We start from the raw sequence: 21,781 nt of genomic DNA, 5'->3' as shown, positions 1-21,781 counted from the left end.
TAAAAACAATATATATAATATATATACTGAGGTATATGAGGAAGCCATTTGGTTTAAAACTAATCCAGCCTGACCTTGTTTTTCCAGAAAAGCCTGACATGGCCTGCCAAGCATTCATTGAACATCTTCTTTAAACATTTAGAACATCCAGAAGCCAAGAATGATGCACTTAAAGATAGGGATGTATGACTCCCTCCCATATCAACATTTCTTTAAAGATAAACATTTCTTCCCAGAAAATAACATCAAACTGACTATTGTGCTCATCTTGTGACCACTGTCCTGCTGGCCATGGACTTGTCATGTTCATCTTGTGACCGTTGACCTACTGTGTTAATGAAACTTCTTGCACTGTTGTAAAAGAGATACTCCTGTCATATTTGATGTATATTCCTTGTTCCAAGATAACATATCACCATACTGTACACCCCAGTTCTTCAGAGTGCTTCCTTCCTTGTTGAAGGTTCTCTCCTGAGCTATGTGGTCCTCAGGCTGGCTCATAGTAAACTCACTCCAACTTGACTTATAGATTGATTTATAGATTGATCAACAGATGGCATGTCTGGTGCTCCCATCAGGCTGGCTGGACCTTCACAAATTCCCTATCTCCCTTGTGTGCCCACCCTGCTTTGCACTCTCCAGTTTTGTTTTCCCCCTATTGTAGCAAGTGGGGGTGGAGTAGGCTCACCAACTTCCTTGAATACACAATGCCCTCTGAGGTTTTATTCACCTACTCTCTAAAGCATAAGTGGGTAGAAATTTCTGGGTGTTCTGATGTAATGTTCAGAGATACTTTTGTTCAGTTATGAATGTAAATAATATTCACCATTTTAAAGTGTACAATTCAGTATTTTTTTAGTGCATGCACAGAGTTATGTATCTATCACAGCTATTTAATTCCAGAACTTTTTTATCATTCCAAAAAAATGTTCACTAGAAGTCACATTCCATTTTCCCCTTTTCCCAAGTCCTTGGAAACCCAATCACTAATCCACTTTCTATATAGATATATATTTGCCTATTCTGGACATTTAATTTAAATGGAATCATATAATATATGGCCTTTTGTGAATGGCTTCTTTTACTTAGCCTTACATTTTCAAGATTCATCCTTGTTGTGGCATGTATCAATACTTCATCCCCGTTTAGGCTAAATAGCATTCCATTGTATGGCTATATGACATTTTGTTCATCTATTTATCATTTGATGGGCATGTGTGTTGTTTCCATTTTGGGGACATTATAATAATGATGCTAGGAACATTCATGCACAAGTTTTTACGTAGACATATGCTTTCATTTCTCTTAAGAATATACCTATAAGTGGAATTGATGGGTCATATAGTAACTCTACATTTAACCTTTTGAGAAAATATGAAGCTGTTTTCCCGAAGTGGTGCACCATTTTACCTTCCCATAAGCAATATATGATAGTTCCAATTTCTCCACATCATTTCCAACTCTTGTTATTTTCTTTTATATTATAACCCTCTTAGTGGGTTTGTACTGGATTCTCAGTTTGGTTTTTATTTGTATTTCCTGTATGATTAATGATACTGAGTCTTTCCCCATTCTTGATCTTTGATTCACTTCTTCAAAGTAAATTTTAAGGGAAAATTATACAATATATTAATCTCTCATTGATCTCTTTTTTATACCCATTGATGTTGCTCCAGAGGAGATGATCTCAGGTTCTTCCTAGGAAGACAGTGGCTATAAAATAGCTTCCTTAGAATTCCTGTACTTTATTTTGTCATCTTAAACCATTTTGATCTAGTTACCATACCTTCTACTTTGGAAATTAACAATAATATTGCAATAGTGGAAGCCAGTGTCCTTTTTGTTATTCTCATCCTCTTTGAACTTCTTACGTACTTAACTTATATGACCTTCCCTTTTTCTCTTTAACTGTTTCTCTCCTTACCTCCAAAGACATTGATTATCCCCTTGCTTCTTATGTGCTCATTGATTAATTCTTTCCTCACCAGTCATATATTGAGCCCTTCCAGACAGCAAACTTCCAGAGGACAGGTAATTTGTTTATATTGACTAATTTAATCATTATAGCAACCCAAGAAGGTAGGCACAATTATTATCCCTACTTAACAGATAAGGGAACTGCAGTACAGAGAGGTGAAGTAACACGTTCAAGGTCATGCAGCTAGTACTTGTAAGTGGTTGTGATGGAGAGCTTCCAACCCAATCACTGTAGTTCCAGAGCTTAGACTTCTAACCTACTATTGTGTCCTGTTTCATAATAGTGTTCTAGCTTCTGGAGAATTATAGAATTTGTAATGCAACTCTTGTCTTTAGGGACTCACAGTTCCATGGAGGGGCCAGAAATATAAAGATATAAATGCAGTTAATGCAAAGATAAAAATATTTAACCATCCCCTTCTTATTTATTCGTTATTTCTAAATAATCTTTGCCCTCAAACCTCTCTCTTGAAAATCACTGTCATCTTGTAAACTATCAGCTAGAAATGACTATTATTTCACTGGTGCCTCACACTGAATATATCTAATATTAGACTCATCTCCCCCACAAAGCAGCTATTGACTTTCCACTTAACTGACTTGATCAAACTCCCAGTTCTTCAGGTCCAAATGTGGAAGTTATCTTTTATTACTCTCTCTTTCATTTCTTATTGTTCACCAAGGCCTATTGATACTAGCTGAATTTTTATTTTACTCCATTACTTTCATTCTATTCCTACTGCCACTACTTTTGTCCAAGACACAATTTTATTATTACCTAGCTATAGGATTGCAGGTCTCCTTGTCTCTTATTAACCTATCATAATTTTCAACAGCCACTACTTTGCCAGTGTTATTTCACACCATATGTGCCCTGTGCATAAAGTAAGCTGTACTGCTCAAATCTGAATGAAATGACAAAATGAGTGATTGTCTTGAAGCAATTGACACAGAATACTCTCTATCCTACACAATATTTAAATTTACTTTCTTAAGAAAAAACAGCTATTGAACAATAACCACAACTATAGTAGAAATGCTTTGGGCCAAAACATTGCTGCTTTATAAATGAAATAATTTTAACAACTAAGCCCAGAAACATAATTAGCTGGAGCTGACTTCTGAAATAGATGTAACTTTTGAGATGGACAAGTCTGACTTAACTTAGGGATGATGCTCCCCACACCATCTGTATATTAGCAGCTTGCTTTGGGCTTTGCTGCAGAAGTGTTGCCATCAGATAGATATGAGAGGAGGTGGTTATAGACTGGTTCATAACTACTCTGATAAGCAATATTAGAGTTTCTCTACACCTTATTGATTTTTTTAATGTTATGAGATACAGAACAAACAGCAAAAAAAAAATAGAGGTGAAATACTTTAGATTGATTTTAAATAAATTTAATTCACCTTTCTTACTTATCTTCCTAGCTGGTATAATATATATTTAAATACCATTTAAAATTAGAAAGTATATTAACCTCTTCATTGCTTTGTGTGCTGAAATGATTTATAGATATATTAAAAAGCTGTATGTGTGACAATCTTATTTTACATGGTTAAAAATGGCCTATGCTATTAACTATGAAATTTTCCTCTTAGGTTTAATTTCTTCTATTCTTGGTCATCAAGAAGGCTCTATATTTTTCCCACACACTTAAAATGTTCAAATTAATATTTGATTTTTCTTTGAGTGAGCTATTTTGAGATATAATTTTATTTTTACCCCTCAAGATTTATTTAGTTCAGACTTCAATAATGGCTGAGTGAAGACTTTAATGAAACTTCTTCTCAAGAGCAATAATAAAATTGGACAAAGTTGCCAAAAATAACCATTTAAAGATACTAGAAAATGACAAAAGTTATGAAAGTTGAGAAGGATTTATTTCAGAAAATCTACTCATCTCACTAAGAACATAGGACTTGTGCTATGTAGGATTTGGGCCCCCATGGTCTTCTTCCCTGGTGCTATTCCCATGAATATAAGTTACTTACAAGTCAAACAAGAAGTAAGGTCGCAGGAAGAAATTAAGGTTGTTAATCAGCTGAGCTTAAAACAAATACTTAATTCTGGATTATACAGGTGGAAACAATGTAATCATATAGGCCCTTAAAAATGAAAAAGGAAGGCAGAAGAATTGAATCAGAGAGGTGCAACAAAGAAACATGAAACAGAAGGAATTATAAGGCTGAGAGAGTTTTGAACCACTGTTTCTGGCTTTGAAGAAAAAGGAATGGAGTCTATGAACCAAGGAATGTGGGTGGCCTCTAGAAACTGGGAATGCCCCCATGCTCACAGTCAGAAAGAAAATGGGAACCTCAATAATATAAACACAAGAAACTGAATTCTGAGAACCCAGATATAAAAGGTAATGCACTCTCCTCTAAAGTGTCCAGAAAGGAAAACAGGCTTACATCCTCTTGATTTTAGCCCAGTGAGACCTGTGTCAGACGTCTGCTATACAGAACTGTAAGATACTAAATTTATGCTTTTTCAAGCTACTGAGTTTGTGAGAATTTGTTATAGCAGCAATATAAAACGCATAGAGGACTCTGTGGCATTTTAACAACAGACTGTTTCTGGAAGCCCTGCTCTGTATGAAGAATGGCATGCAGGGCAGGCCTTGAAGATTGGTAACTCTATTGGCCTGCTGAAGGAGGATTGCTGGGGTCCAGCCCCAGCGGAGTCCAGGTTCCTGAGGGAGAGACGGAGTCAGCAAAATCGGTGCAGGGGGAAATGAAGGGGACGTGAGACTTGATTTGGTGCAATCAAGTCCGCTTTACTGAGTTTTCAGCATTGCTTATATATTTTTCAAAGAGAGTGAAAAGGCAGTTCTTACAGGTGTTCTCATGAAATAAGGAGGCACAGAACAGATGCACAATTTTTGCAAGTATTATCTTTTTGAAGTACAGAAGTTAATGACTAGCTTCTCTTAGAAAAATAACCTCAAAAGAAGAACAAACAAAGCCCAGAGTCAGTAGAAGGAGGGAAATAATAAAAATAAGAGCAGAAATAAACGATATTGAAACAAAAAAGACAATAGAAAGGATCAATGAAACAAAGAGTTGGTTCTTCGAAAGAATTAACAAAATTGACAAACCCCTAGCCAGACTCACCAAGAAAAGAAGAGAGAAATCGCAAATTAATAAAATCAGGAGTGACAGAGGAGAAATCACAACAGATACCATTGAAATACAAGAGATCATAAGAGAATACTATGAAAAACTATATGCCAACAAATTGAACAACCTGGAAGAAATGGACAAATTCCTAGACTCCTACAATCTCCCCAAACTGAATCAGGAAGAAATGGAGAATCTGAATAGACCAATCACAAGTAAGGAAATAGAAACGGTAATCAAAAACCTCCCCAAAAACAAGAGTCCAGGACCAGACGGCTTCTCTGGAGAATTCTACCAAACATTCAAAGAAGACTTAATACCTATTCTCCTCAAACTGTTCCAGAAAATTGAGAAAGATGGAGAACTCCCTAACACATTCTATGAAGCCAACATCACTCTGATCCCCAAACCTGACAAGGACAACACAAAGAAGGAGAACTACAGGCCGATATCACTGATGAACATAGATGCAAAAATCCTCAACAAAATTTTGGCAAACCGATTACAGCAATACATCAAAAAGATTATACACCATGATCAAGTGGGATTTATACCAGGGACACAGGGATGGTTCAACATCCACAAGTCAATCAACGTGATACACTACATCAACAAAATGAAAAACAAAAACCACATGATCATCTCAATAGATGCAGAGAAAGCATTCGACAAGATCCAACACCCATTTATGATAAAAACCCTCAGTAAAATGGGTATAGAAGGAAAGTACCTCAACATAATAAAGGCCATATATGATAGACCCACAGCCAACATACTCAATGGACAAAAGCTGAAAGCCATCCCTCTGAGGACAAGAACAAGACAAGGGTGCCCACTTTCACCACTCCTATTCAACATAGTACTGGAGGTGCTGGCCAGAGCAATTCGGCAGGAAAAAGAAATAAAAGGAATCCAAATAGGTAACGAAGAAGTAAAACTCTCGTTGTTTGCAGACGACATGATCTTATACATAGAAAACCCCAAAGAATCCACAGAAAAACTATTAGAAATAATCAACAACTACAGCAAAGTAGCAGGGTATAAAATTAACGTGCATAAATCAGTAGCATTTCTATACACTAACAATAAACTAACAGAAGAAGAACTCAAGAACTCTATCCCATTCACAATCGCAATGAAAAGAATAAAATACCTTGGGATAAACTTAACCAAGGAAGTGAAGGATCTATACAATGAAAACTACAAGACTTTCTTGAAAGAAATAGGCGATGACATAAAGAGATGGAAAAACATTCCTTGTACATGGATTGGAAGAATAAACATAGTTAAAATGTCCATACTACCTAAAGCAATATACAGATTCAATGCTATCCCAATCAGAATCCCAAGAACATTCTTCACAGAAATTGAACAAACAATCCTAAAATTCATATGGGGGAACAAAAGACCGCGAATTGCTAAAGCAATCCTGAGCAAGAAAAACAAACCCGGCGGAATCACAATCCCCGATTTCAAAACATACTACAAAGCTACAGTGATCAAAACAGCATGGTACTGGTACAAAAACAGGTCCACAGATCAATGGAACAGAATTGAAAGCCCAGAGATAAAACCACACATCTATGGACAGCTAATCTTCGACAAAGGAGCAGAGGGCCTACAATGGAGAAAAGAAAGTCTCTTCAACAAATGGTGCTGGGAAAACTGGACAGCCACATGCAAAAGATTGAAAATTGACCATTCTTTTTCACCACACACCAAAATAAACTCAAAATGGATCAAAGACCTAAAGATTAGGCCTGAGACAATAAGTCTTTTGGAAGAGAATATAGGCAGTACACTCTTTGACATCAGTTTCAAAAGAATCTTTTCAGACACTGTAACTCCTCAGTTGAGGGAAACAATAGAAAGAATAAACAAATGGGACTTCAACAGACTAAAGAGCTTCTTCAAGGCAAGGGAAAACAGGATTGAAACAAAAAAACAGCTCACTAATTGTGAAAAAATATTTACAAGCCACTTATCCGACAAAGGGTTAATCTCCATAATATACAAAGAACTCACACTGCTTAACAACAAAAAAACAAACAACCCGATCAAAAAATGGGCAGAGGACATGAACAGACATTTCTCAAAAGAAGATATGAATATGGCCAATAGACACATGAAAAGATGTTCATCATTGCTAATCATCAGGGAAATGCAAATCAAAACTACACTAAGATATCACCTTACCCCCGTTAGATTGGCAAAAACATCCAAAACCAAGAACGACAAATGTTGGAGAGGTTGTGGAGAAAGAGGAACCCTCATACACTGTTGGTGGGAATGCAAACTGGTACAGCCACTATGGAAAGCAGTATGGAGATTTCTCAAAAAGTTAAAAATAGAAATACCCTATGACCCAGCCATCCCATTACTGGGTATCTATCCTAAGAACCTGATAACAGATATCTCAAGAGTCCGTTGCACCCCATGTTCATCGCAGCATTATTTACAATAGCCAAGACGTGGAACCAGCCTACATGCCCAGAAACTGATGATTGGATAAAGAAGATGTGGTATATATACACAATGGAATAGTACTCAGCCATAAAAAAAGACGAAATTGGCCCATTCACAACAACGTGGATGGACCTCGAGGGCATTATGTTAAGCGAAATAAGTCAGTCAGAGAAAGACGATCTCTATATGACTCCACTCATAGGTGGAAATTAGTATATTGAGAAGGAGATCTGATCCGTGGTTACCAGGGAAAAGGGGGGGTGGGGGAGGGTACGGAGGGGGAAGTGGTGTACCCACAACATGACTAACAAAAATGTACAACTGAAATCTCACAAGCTTGTAATCTATCATAACATTAATAAAAAAAAGAAAAATAACCTCAGCAATTATTGATTATTTATTGCTTTTTGGAGAAAACTTCTATAACATTTTAACAGAAAGCAGAAGGTCAAGAATAATATATAGATACTTCTTGATCATCCAATTAACCAGCAAACTTGAAAGGACGAGGCATATATATTTAGACAAAGAATTGGAGGAAGAAGGAAACATTAACCAGATGGAGGCTACGAACCTAATTTGACATCTTATCTGGGCAGGATTCCTTTCTGCTTGTCTCAAAAGGGACTGTGTGCCCCTCCATTAATTAACTGCATCAAACGAAATTAGCTCTCAGAAAAATATCTTGAATGTTACCTGCAGGTGGTCACATTCTCTTACTATATTTAATTCTCCCGGGAGGTAGTGCCTCCCAAGCAGCCACCCAAAGGAGTGAAAACTGGAGGTTAAGAAAGGAAAAGGAATGAAGGGCAATTAGAAGCAGCACAGGTTTCAGAATTATGTGAGGGGCCAGCCGGTTACTCTTCACCAAGGGGAGACCCTGCACCCCTCGGTGTTAATTGGCTGGACCCTGTCAAGCAGCTGATCAAATGATGTAGCCACGGCTCCCAGCACAGGATGACTTTATTTGAAGCAAAGTGTAATACATTCCATGCCCCACATGGCCTTGCTAAGATTCTAGTTATCCCTGGTAGTCTGTAAAACTAGACGAGTAGAACTGCACAGCAGGGCCTGGAGAAGACCCTAGAAAGCTCCTACTTCATAGGTGAAACTGAAGCCTTGCAAAAACATGGAGTAAAAACAGGAGCAGACTTGGTAACTCCATGAAATTTGAAAGAATTTCCTATGACTCACAAGGATCCATCAGCCAAGTGTTGAAATCTTATTGGATCAATGAGTCAATACTAAGCACAACCTCAGACCAATCACTGGTTGAACACTACCCTCTACTACTACAGGATTAAGCTCTAGGAAAAGTGGCCAAAGAATAAAAATAAAATCTAAAAATAGTGAGTAGAGCCAACAGAGGCTGGATACTATGGAGCAAACAACTCCCTCAGAATTACTTCAGATAAATCATTCAAACAAACAAAACAAAATAAAAACAAACAAAAAACAGCAAGAACTGCCCATGGGGTAAATCAAAATCCTGATGTTAAAATTTATTTATCTAAAATGTCTAATTTTAGGATCTCATCAAGATGACGGCATAAGCAGACTCTGAACTCATCTCCTCCCATGAACACAACCAGGTTACAAATATTTTTGGAAAAATTACCCTGGAGAGAAAACTGAAAACTGGATAAAAAGAACACCCACAACAAGGGACAGTCCTGAGTAAGGCAGAAGATGCAGAAATTCCTGCTGGAGAGGAGAAACGCCACCTTTGGGAGCATCAGAGCTTCTCAGTTGGCCAGGTGGGAGCCACCCTAAGGTACGCAGCCCTCCCTGGAAGAGTGAGGTCTATAGCAGGGGCTGATACTGCTATAAGTATCCTTCAGACTCAGCACAACAGAGACAAGGGTCTTACTATCTGGCTTCACTGGCTACTAATAGCATTGAGGATATCCTCAGAAAAGCTATCAGATGAAAGCCTAAAAGACTCAAGTCTTAAAGGGCCCATGCACAAACTCACCCATCTCAGCAGCCTAAAATCACCAGAGAGAAGGCTGACAGTCCTTTGGTGAACAGAGACTCACCTGGTGGGCTGTGGGGGCATCCTGGTGAGAGTAGGGACGTCTCTGGAGACTGAGACATTGGTGGGGGCCATTGTTCTGACCTGGTTCAGACATGCTGACAGAGACCCTGGTGGATGCCACTGAGGTTCTTCCTTTGGCCTGTTAGACCAGGGGTCTACCACACACCTAGAGTGCAGATTTAATCCAGTTCAGCCAGGCCAGGCAGCCTGCCCTAGGGACCAGCCCTGCCCAACAGCAAGCCCTCAGGCTACTTGGCCAGCATTGACAGGGTGCATTGATCCTCTACAGGCAGGTGAGTGTGTCCACCTCTATGGGGCAGGGCCTATGGGAGGATCAGGTGAACTGTGGGGGACATTGGTGGAGAGGTGGGGGCCTAGGCAGTGAGGCATCAGGGTATGCTCCAAGGGGCTTGGAAGTGTGCAGGGACAAAAACTGTGTTGACAGTGTGTGTGGTCCTTTGGGGGGTGAGGCTTATCAGCAGCAGAAGACCTGTGCTTCACAAATAGCCATAAAAAGGATCAGCCCCACCTTCCAAAGCCTGAAACAATTGAGTGCTCCCGTGACTAGGGCTAGCTCCACTCAGCTGCACTCCTAAGAGAACTGACAACAGCCTTTTAGGACTACTATAGCAACTGTAAGTCTCTGAGCCTAGCAAACAGCTACACTAGGTACCTACCAAATTAACAGGAAAACTGCAGCAGGAGTATGCTGTCAGACGTTTTAGTCAATGGTGTTGAGGATCCCCAAAGAAGGTTTACAAACAGCTGGCCTGGGAAGAAAGGCTAGACTCCCTGGGTACCTGCATTAAGAGCAACCCTGTCACAGCAGAAGGACATAAGCAGCCCACAAAGGAGTCATTCCTGGATCATTTGGACTGGTGATAAGAGAGAAGAATGCTGCTGGCCCTCATAAGCCATCTCTTACATAAGGCCACTTCTCCAAGATAAGGAGATATAGCCAATTCACCTAATACACAGAAATAAGCACAGAAAAAGAGGCATAATGAGGAGACAAAGGAATATATTCCAAGCAATGAAACAGGACAAAACCCCAGAAAAAGGACTAAATGTAAACAGAAATAAGTGACCTATCCTACAAAGAGTCCAAAAAAAATCTCACAAGGATGCTCACAGATATTGGGAGAAGACTTTATATACACAGTGAGCTCATCAGCAAAGAAGTGGAAAATAGAAAAAAGAACCAATCAGAAATGAAGTATACAATATTTGAAATGAAAAATTCACTAGAGGGACTCAAAAGCATAGTAGAGGATACAGAAGAGTGGATCAGTGAGCTAGATGGAAGACTAGATGAAATCACCCAAGCTTACAGAAAAAAGAATTAGACACAAGGAGAACAGTCTGAGGGAACTCTGAGACAATATCAAGTGCACTAACAATAGTATTATAGGTGTCCAAGAAGGAGAAGGGAGAGACAAAGGGGCAGAAAATTTATTTGAAGAAATAATAGATGAAAATTTTCCTAATCTAAGGAAGGAAACAGACATCCAAGTACAGGAAGCACAGAGACCTCCAAACAAGGTAAGTCCAAAGAGGCCTACACCAAGACACATTATAATTAAAATGTCCAAAATTAAAGATAATGAGAGAATCCTAAAAGCAGCAAGAGAAAGGTAACAAGTGACATACAAAAGAAAGCCTGTAAGGCTATCAGAGGGCTTCTCAGCCAAAACCCTGCAGGCAAGAAGAGAATTTAATTATGTTTTTATAATTATGTAATTAAAGTGCTAAAAGGAAAAATCCTACAGCCAAGAATACTGTATCCATCAAGTTTGTCATTCAGAATGGAAGGAGAGATAAAGAGCTTCCCAGACAAGCAAAAATTAAAGGGGTTTATCAGCAAGAAATCAGTTTTGCAAGAAATGCTGAAGGGACTTATTTAAGTGGGAAAGTGATGACCACAAATAGGGATAAAAAATTATTTAAAAAAGGCAATAAAATCACTGGTAAAAGTAAAAATATAGTAAAGGTAGTAGATCAACTACCTTTGAAGATAATATGAAGGTTAAAAGACAAAAGTACTAAAATTACCTATTTCAATGATAGGAGGGTAATGGATTGACACACTAAACAAGAGATTATTTATGATTTCAAAAACATAAAATGTGGGATGAGGGGAGTGAAAAAGTAGAGCTTTTAGAAAGAGGTCAAGCTAAAGAGTCTATCAACTAGATATAGATTGTCATATACACAGGATATTATATAGGATTCTCATGATAATCATAAATGGGAAACCTCTAATAAGTAAGCAAACAAGTAAGAAAAAACAAATCAAACATATTACTAAAGAAAGCCATGAAACCACAAGGAAAGTGAGCAAAAGAAAAAGAAAGGAACAGAGGAGAACTACTTAAAGACCAAGGAAAAAAAGTAACAAAATGACAATAAATACATATTTATCAATAGCTACTTTAAATGTCAATGGACTAAATGCTCAATCAAAAAGCATAGGGTGGCCAATTGGATAAAAAAGAAAAACAAGACCCATATATATGCTGCATACAAGAGACACACTTCAGACCTAAAGAAAATCACCAGCTGAAAGTGAAAGGATGGAAAAAGATACTCCATGCAAATGACAAAGAAAAGAAAGCAGTGGTAGCAATACTTATATCAGACAAAATAGACTTTAAAACAAAAACTCTAACAAGAGACAAAGAAGGGCACTACATAATGCTAAAGCCAACAAGAAGACATGACACTTATAAATATCTATGCACCCAACATAGGAGCACCTAAATATATAAAACAATTATTAACAGACATAAAAGGAGAAATAGACAGTAACAGAATAATAGTAGGGGATTTTAACATTCCATTTATACCAATGGATAGATCATCAAAACAAAAGACCAATAGGGAAACACGGGCCTTAAAAGATACATTAGACCAGATGGACTTAGTGGATATATATATAGAACATTCCATCCAAAACGCACAAAATATACATTGTTTCCAAATGCACATGGAACATTCTCCAGGATGGATCACATATTAAGCCAAAAAATAAGTCTTAATAAATTTAAGAAGATTGAGATAATACCGTGTTTCCTTTCTGACCACAAAGGTATGAAACTAGAAATCAACTACAGGAAGAAAACCTGAAAAGCCACAAAAATGTGGAGATTAAACAAAATTCTACTGAACAACAATTGGGTCAATGAAGAAATTAAAGGAGAAATTAAAAAATTCCTGGAGACAAATGAAAATGAAAACACGACATGCCAAAATCTATGGGATACAGCAAAAGCAGTTCTAAGAGTGAAGTTTATGGCAATTCAGGCCTACCTAAACAAACAAGAAAAATCCTAAATACACAATCTAAAACCACATCTAAAGCTACTGGAAAAAGAAGAACAAACAAAGTCCTAAATCAGCAGAAGGAAGGAAATAATAAAAATCAGAGCAAAAATAAACAAAACAGAGACTAGAAAAAATTAATGAAACCAAGAGCTGTTTCTTTGAATACATAAGCAAAATTGACACACCCTTAGCTAGACTCACCAAGAAAAAAGAGAGAAAACTCAAATAGATAAAATCAGAAATGAAAGAGGAGAAATAACAATGGATATCTGAGAAATACAAAAGATAAAAGAATACTGTGAAAAGCTATATGCCAACAAATTGGATAACCTAGAAGAAATAGATAAATTCTTAGAACCATATAACCTTCCAAAACTGCACCAAAAGATGTAGAGAATTTGAATAGACCAATCACCAGTAAGGAGATTGAAACAGCAATCAAAAACCTCCCCAAAAACAAAAGTCCAAGACCAGATGGCTTCCCTGGTGAATTCTACCAAACATTCAAAGAAGACTTAATACCTATCCTGCTCAAATTCTTCCAAAAAGTTGAAGATGAGGGGAAGTTTCCTAACTCATTTTACAAAGCCAACATTATCCTGATACTAAAATCAGACAAGAACAACACAAAAAAACAAAATTACAGGTTAATATCACTGATGAACATCGATGCAAAAATCCTCAACAAAATACTAGCAAACAAAATACAATAATATATTAAAAAGATCATACATCATGATCATGTGGGTTTCATTCCAGGGATACAGGGATGGTTCAACATCTGCAAATCTATCAACATGATACACCCCATTAACAAAATGAAGAATAAAAATCACATGATCATCTCACTAGATGCTAAGAAAGCATTTGACAAGATACAGTATCCCTGTATGATAACTCTAAATAAAATGGGTGTAGAAGAAAAATACCTCAACATATTAAAGGGAATATATGACAAACCCACAGCAAAGATCATTCTCAGTGGAGAAAAACTGAAAGCTATGCCACGAAGAACAGGAACCAGACAAGGATGCCCACTGTCACCACTCTTATTTAACATAGTATTGGAAGTCCTAACCAGAGCAATCAGGCAAGAAAAAGAAATAAAAGGGATCCACATGGGAAAAGAAGTGAAACTGTCACTCTTTGCAGATGACATGATTTTATAGCTAGAAAACCCTGAAGATTCCACTAAAAAACTTTTAGAAACAATAAAGAAATACAGTCAAGTTGTGGGATACAAAATCAACATACAAATATCAATTGTGTTTCTGTACACTAACAACGAAGTGGCAGAAAGAGAAATTAAGAATACAATCCCATTTACAATTTCAACAAAAGGAATAAAATACCTAGAAATAAACTTAACCAAAGATTTGAAAGATCTGTACAGCAAAAACTATAAAACATTGTTGAAAGAAATCGAAGAAGACACAAAGAAATGGAAAGATATTCCGTACTCTTGGATTGGAAGAATTAACATCGTTAAAATGTCCATACTTCCTAAAACAATCGATAGATTCAACGCAATCCCTATCAAAGTTCCAACAACACTTTTCCATAGAAATAGAACAAAGAATCCTAAAATTTATATGGAACAACAAAAGACCTCGAATAGCCAAAGGATTCCTGAGAAAAAAGAACAAAGATGGAGGTATCACACTCTCTGATTTCTAAATATACTACAAACCCATAGTAACCAAAAGAGCATGGTACTGGCACAAAAACAGAGACACAGATCAATGAGAGCCCAGAAGTAAACCTACACGTTTATGGACAGCTAATATTGGACAAGGGAGCCAAGAGCATACGATGGAGAAAGGAGAGTCTCTTCAATAAATGGCGTTGGGAAAACTGGACAGCCACGTGCAAAAGAATCAAAGTAGACCATTCCCTTACACCATGCAGAAAAACCAACTCAAAATGGATTAAAGACTTGAATATAAGACACAAAACCGTGAAACTTCTAGAAGAAAACATAAGCAGTACACTCTTTGACATCGATCTGAGCAGCATATTTTCAAGTACCATGTCTGACTGGACAAGGGAAACAGAAGAAAAAATGAACAAATGGGACTACATCAAACTAAAAATCTTCTGCACAGCAAAGGAAACCATCAACAAAACGAAAAGACAACCGAAAAATTGGGAGAACATATTTGCAAGCCATATATCAGATAAGGGGTGAATATACAAAATATAGAAAGAACTAATACAGCTCAACAACAAGAAAACCAACAACCCAATTAAAAAATGGGCAAAAGATGTGAACAGAGATTTCTCCAAATAAGATATATGGATGGCCAACAGGCATATGAAAAGATGCTCAACATCATTAGCTCAACAATGACATATCACCTCACTCTGGTCAGAATGGCTGTAATTAACAAGACAGGAAACAACAAATGTTGGAGAGGATGTGGAGAGAAGGGAACACTTGTTCACTGCTGAAGGGAGTGCAAACTGGTGCAACCACTATGGAATGCAGTATGGAGTATCCTCAGAAAATTAAGGATAGATCTACCATATGATCCAGCTATCCCACGGCTGGGAATTTATCCAAAGAACTTGAAAGCACAAAGGCATAAAGATACTTGCATCCCTATGTTCCTTTCAGCGTTATACACAATAGCCAAGACTTGGAAGCAACCTAGGTGCCCATCAAGAGACAAATGGATAAAGAAGATGTGGTATTTATACACGATGAGCTACTACTCAGCTGTAAGAAATGATGAAATCCAGCCATTTGTGACAACATGGATGGACCTTGAGGGTATTATGCTGAGTGAAATAAGTCAGAGGGAGAAAGTCAAATACCATATGATCTCACTCATAAGTAGAAGATAAAAACAACAACAAACAAACACATAGCATTGGAGATTGGATTGGTGGTTACCATAGGGGAAGGGGGGAGGAGGGAGAGCAAAAGGGGTGATTAAGCTCGCATATGAGGGGATGGACTATAATTAGTTTTTGGGTGGTGAACATGATGTAATATACACAGAATTTGAACTATATTATGATGTACACCCGAAAATAAACAAATAAATGAAGAAAAAACAGAGCTCACATCAGGAAGATGGCACAATAGGAACTTTCTATCATCATCCTCTCCAAATGCACTAATTTTGACAACTTCCTACAGAGTAGAGTACCTTTGTGGGAGGCCAAGAAGATCCAGCACATCATTAGAGCAAAAAATCTGAGAATTAAATACATTGAAGGGAGAAGAAAAGTTTCACTTTACCAAATCACTTCTTCTCCATGGTGGCACAGTTCAGTGCCAAGAGACACCCTCAGCCTACAACTTCTCCTGAGGGAAAAATAAGAGATAGTGAGTAAGCACCTGGCTCTGTAAGACAAATGGGATGCTTCCAAGAGGCTTGCTTTTTGCTCACCTCACCTAGAATACTAAAGTTATCTGCACAGCTGAAAGGTTGGGAAAGGCTGAGAACAGAGAATAGAGGCTCTGAGCCCTACTAACTGCTCTGCCAAATCCATCAGGAAGGTTACACATGAGCCACTTGGGATACTGCACTGGCAGAACACACCCCGAGCTGATCTTCACTTGGAAATCCCAAATACTTTCCACATCTCAGCACCCTTCCCCAGGCCAGCTCCCTGAGCATGCTCCATGGACAGCAACTGCAGGCATCTCAGGCAAACAGTTGGCCTGAATCTGCCGGATTGTGAGAAGCCACTCAAACTTGAACATTTCTGAGCATTGCTCTAGGGAACAAAAATGAAATTCTCACAGCACACAGCCTGACGTTGAGAGATCAAGAAAAGTTACACAATTTAAGAATTCTCCCCCAAGTGGGAACAAGAAGTATGAAGTGGGAGGATCCACGGGAAAGGTCTGAGAAAGCCACAGAATTACCATGCAGGCTGACCAGTTAAGGTGTTTCTCTCTCAAAGCCAATCAGTAAAGACTGGAGTAGGTGACTGCTTCTTCAAATAGAAAGCCAACAATGAAAGATTTCTGATAGACAGAGGAAAAACAAAGGGAAAATGACATCACCAAAGAAACACAATAATGTTACAGTAACAGGCCCCAAATAAGTGGAGCTCTATACATATTCTGATGAGTAATTTAAAATAATTGTTCTAAAGAAGCTAAACAGACCACAGGAGAACACAGATAGACAAATCAATGAAATCAGAAAAAAGATACATGAACAAAATGAAAAAGTCAATAAAGAAAGAGAAATCATAAAAAAGAACCAGATATTTTGGAGTTGAAGAATACAGTGAATGAAATATGACATGCAACAAAGTATATCAATATCAGACTTGATCAAGCAAAAGGAAGAATCTATGCATTGAGAGACAAGTTATTTAAAATTATACAGGCAGAAGAAAAAAGAGAAAAAATAATGAAAATGAATAAAGAAATCCTATGGGATTTCTGATACAGCATTAAGACAGCTAGCATTTCCATATAGGAATCCCAAACAGAGAAGAGAGAGAGAGTGTTGCAGAAAATTTATTCTAAAGAGTAATGACTGAAAACTTTCCAACTCTGGGAATAGATATATACATCCAGGTAAATGAAGCTCAAAAGCCCTCAAAGAATTTCAAGTCAAAGAAAACTTCACCAAGAAACGTTATAATCAAAGTGTCAAAAATCAATAGCAGAGAATTTTGTAAGCAGCAAGAGAAAAGAGCCCCCTTACATATAAGGGAAGCCCTATTTCTAGTATCATTGGATTTCTCAGCAGAGAACATGCAGTTTAGGAGAGAATGGCATAATATATTCAAAATTCTAGAATACCTTATGTGACAAAGCTATGCATAACAAATGAAAGAAAGATAGACATGTTCCCAGCAAAGCAAAAGCTGAAGGAGTTCATCACCATTTAAACCACCTTGCAAAAAATGCTAAAGGGAGTTCTTAAGCTGACATTAGAGGATGCTAAATAGTAACATAAAAATATATAAATACATAAAACCCACAGATAAAAGTAAGTATATAGTCAAACTCAGAATACTCTAATACTATAATAGTGGTAAGTAAATCACTTATTACTCTACTATGAAGGTTAAAATTAAAAAATTAAAATATATATAACTACAACAATTTCTAATGGATACACAATATAATAAGATATAAATTGTGACATTAAAAGTATAAAATGGGAAGAGTTTTTGTATGTGATTGAAGTTATCAGCCTAAAATAGACTGTTACAACTACAAGATGTTTTATGTAACCAATAGTAACCACAAAGCAAAATCCTGTGGTAGATACACAAAAGAGAAATGAATTAAGGCATACTATCAGAGAAAATCATCAAATCACAAAGATAAACTGAAAGAAGAATGAAACAAAGAATCTACTACACAGCCAGAAAACAATTTTTAAAAATGGTGATACTAAGTCATTATGTATCAATTTCTATCTTAAATGTAAATGGATTAAATATTCCAACCTAGCACACAGAGTGGCTGAATGGATAAAAACACAAGATCCCAATATATGTTGCCTACAAAAAACTTCAGTCTATGATATACATAGACTGAAAGTGAGGGGATGGAAAAAGATATTAATTACAAAGGGAAATTAAGACAAAGCATGGGAAGATGTGCTTATAAAAGACAAAATAGACTTTAAGTCTAACAAATAAAAATAATAAAGTATAACCAAACAGAAATTTTGGAGATGAAGGCTAAAATAACTAATTAAAAAGTCTCTACAGTGCTTCAACAGCAAGCATGATTAAGCAGAAGAAAAATTCAGCAAACTCAAAGACGTCATTTGAATTAGTTCAGAGGAACAAAAAAGTAAAAAATAAAAAAGTAAATAAAACCTATGAAAATTATGGGACACCATCAAGTAAGTGAATACACAAATTTTGGGGAGCCCAGAAAGTAAAGAGACAGACAGAAAAGGGCAAAAAGTTTATTTAAAAAATAATAGCTGGAGCTTCTGTGTTGGTGAAGATTTGGAGTTTCGGGGAAAGTGGGGTACCTGGAGAAGACAAGGAATCTCTGTGCCCTTTTCCCACATACCCTGCCCTCTACATCTCTTCCATCTGGCTGTTCCTGAGTTACATCCTTCTATAGTAAACTTGCAATCTAGGAGTGACATCAGCAACATGGTAGAGTGAGCTGTTCCCTTTGTCTCTCCCCCATTGTACTACAACTAAATCGACATTCACTGGCCAATGGAGGAAGCCCACATGACACAACAGGATACCTGAGAGACCCACACAGCTATATATCTGTGGGTGGATTGGCTGGCCCTCCAGGAAGTTGTGGAGATAGGTGAGCACTCTCTGCCCTTCCCCAGCATCCCTGTGCATGCAATTGAATGATTTCCAGCCTGACACAAGTGCCCATAGTACCAATGTGCCCCCAAAGTGGGAACACACCCTGAGGCAACAGTAGGAGTAGGCGGCAGCAGCCCTTAGCCCATTCACAATCACTTTCCAAGTGGTGAGAGAGTCCAACATGTCCCTGTGACTCCAAGGAGTGGCCCTGGCTCGGTCCCTATGAGGAAGCCCTGGTCAACAAGCATAGCAACCAGTGAACCTCAAAGCAGAGGTGGCAGCAGATCTACCCACCAGAGCAAGCACACTCCTGGCCTGAATGATTGCCAATAGAACCACTGAGCCCTGAAAGTAGGAATGAGTCTTGAGGAGACTAAAGGAAGAAGAGCCAGCAGCCCTTAACCTGCTCATAATTGCTTTCCTGGGGATGGGGGAGCCCACCATGCCCCTGGGGCCCCAAGGAGTGGCCCTGGCTCAGACCCCACTAGGAAGCCCTGCCTGCCAAACACAGTCTACACTTACACCTGAATGCTCTCCAGGCCAGCACAAGAGCCCATATTACCCTCACAACTTCCAGCAAATGGTGCATGATCAGAAACTCAGCTCCTGCTTCCCCCTAGTGGTAGCAAGTGGAATCTGCAACCTAATATATTCACAAATGTGTCAGCAAGATTATTCATCAAACACCGTGAGAAACTACAGCAACAATTCAGACAAGAAGGAAAATGACAATTCTTCAGAATGCAACCCTGAAGGCACAGAAATCTAAAATCTAAATGACAGAGAATTCAAAATAGCTTTCATAAAGAAACTCAACAGGTTACAAGAAAACTCAGAAAGACAGTTCAATGAGCCCAGGAATAAAATTAATGAGGAAAAGCAATACTTCATCAAAGAGATTGAAACTATAAAAAAACTAAGTAGAAATTCTGGATAAGAAGAACACAATTAATGAAATAAAAAATAACCTACAATCCTTAGAAAATAGAGCTGATGATATGGAGGAAAGAATAGTGAGTTAGAGGATAGAAATATAGAAATGATGTGGGTGGAGAAGGAGAGAGAATTAAGATTTAAAAAAATGAAGGAAGTCTCTGAATAATATCTGACTCAATTAGGAAAAGCAACATAAGGATTATAGGTATTCCAGGGGGATAAAAGAGGGAGAAAGCAGCAGTGAGCTTGTTCAAAGAAATAATACCAGAGAACTCCTCTAACCAGAGGAAGAAACTAGATTTACAAATACATGAAGCTAATAAAATACCGAATTACATCAATGCTAAAACATCTTCTCCAAGGCATATAGTAATAAAACTGGCAAAAGTCAATGACAAAGAAAAAATGTTAAGGGAAATAAAGTAGAAGAAAATAACCTACAAAGGAACTCCATCAGGCTTTCAGTGAATTTCTCTGCAGAAACATTATAGGCTAGGAGAGAATGGAATGATATATTCAAAATACTGAAAGACAAAATCTTTCAGCCAAGAATACTCTATCCAGTGAAACTTTCCTTCAGAAATTTTGGAGAAATAAAATCTTTCCCAGTTAAACAAAAGCTGAGGGAGTTCATTGCCACTAGACATCCCCTACAGGAAGTGATTAAAGACACTTGCACACCAGAAACAAAAAGGCAAAGGTCTACAAACCTTTGAGCAAGGAGATAAATACACAGACAAAATGAGAAAACTGCAGCTCTCTGTCAGAACAGGGAAGCAAACACTCAATTATAACAAAGATAAAAGGAAGGAAAACACCAAAAGTAATTATGAACACTTCAACTTAGTCACAAAGTAACAACACAATAGAGAGTAATTGCAACAATAACTCCTCAGAAGAGGAAGAGTAAAGGGATGGAACCTGCTTAAGCTAATGGACATAAGAGGCCATGAGAAAATGGACAATTTCATTTACAAGATTTTTAGACAAAAGTCACAGTAACCAATAAACTAAAAATCAGAGCAGAGCCACAATTCATAAAAAGAGGGAAAACTGAGAAAACCTCAGAAAACCACCAAAATGAAATGGCAGTCAGAAATACAAAGAAAGAGAAAAAATGGAAACACAGAACAACCAGAAACAAGAGACAAAATGGCAGTATTAAGCCCTCATATATCAATAATTGCTCTAAATGTAAATAGATTGAATTCTCCAAACAAAAAACACAGAGTGGCAGGATGGATCAAAAAATAAGATCCAACTATATGCTGACTCTGGGAAACACATCTCAGCTCTAAAGAAAATCAGGCTCAGAGTGAAGGGAAATAAGACAATTCTCCAAGCTAATGACAAATGAAAGAAAGCAGGTGTTGCCATACTTCTAACAGATAAATCAGATTTCAAGTTAAGAATGACAACAAGAGATAAAAAGGGGCGGTATATAAGGATAAATGAAACATTCCACTAAGAGGACATAACACTTATGAACATATATGCACCCAACACAATAGCATGAAAATACATAAAGCAACTATTAAGAAACCTAAAGGAAAAAATTAACAGCAATACAATATGACTAGGGGACCTCAACACATCAATTACATCAATGGGCAGATCATCCAGACAAAAAGTCAAGGAAACAATGGG

General features: G+C 37.5%; 1 protein-coding gene and 1 long non-coding RNA gene across 2 annotated transcripts in view; one reads left to right on the top strand and one right to left on the bottom strand.

The window, feature by feature from the left end:
* LOC139081128 (endogenous retrovirus group K member 7 Env polyprotein-like) overlaps positions 1-21,781 on the bottom strand; it is a 454,430-nt gene that overhangs the window by 218,156 nt on the left and 214,493 nt on the right. The window lies entirely within an intron of this gene.
* Positions 9,198-21,781, top strand: part of LOC139081132 (uncharacterized) — a 135,246-nt gene continuing 122,662 nt past the window's right edge. Inside the window, exon 1 of the long non-coding RNA XR_011536125.1 lies at positions 9,198-9,323. This is a non-coding gene — a long non-coding RNA (uncharacterized lncRNA). The remainder of the gene's footprint in view (positions 9,324-21,781) is intronic.

Source organism: Equus przewalskii, chromosome X (genome assembly GCF_037783145.1).
Source record: "Equus przewalskii isolate Varuska chromosome X, EquPr2, whole genome shotgun sequence".
Classification (NCBI taxonomy): Eukaryota; Metazoa; Chordata; class Mammalia; order Perissodactyla; family Equidae; genus Equus; species Equus przewalskii.
This window is presented reverse-complemented; position numbering and strand designations above follow the sequence as displayed.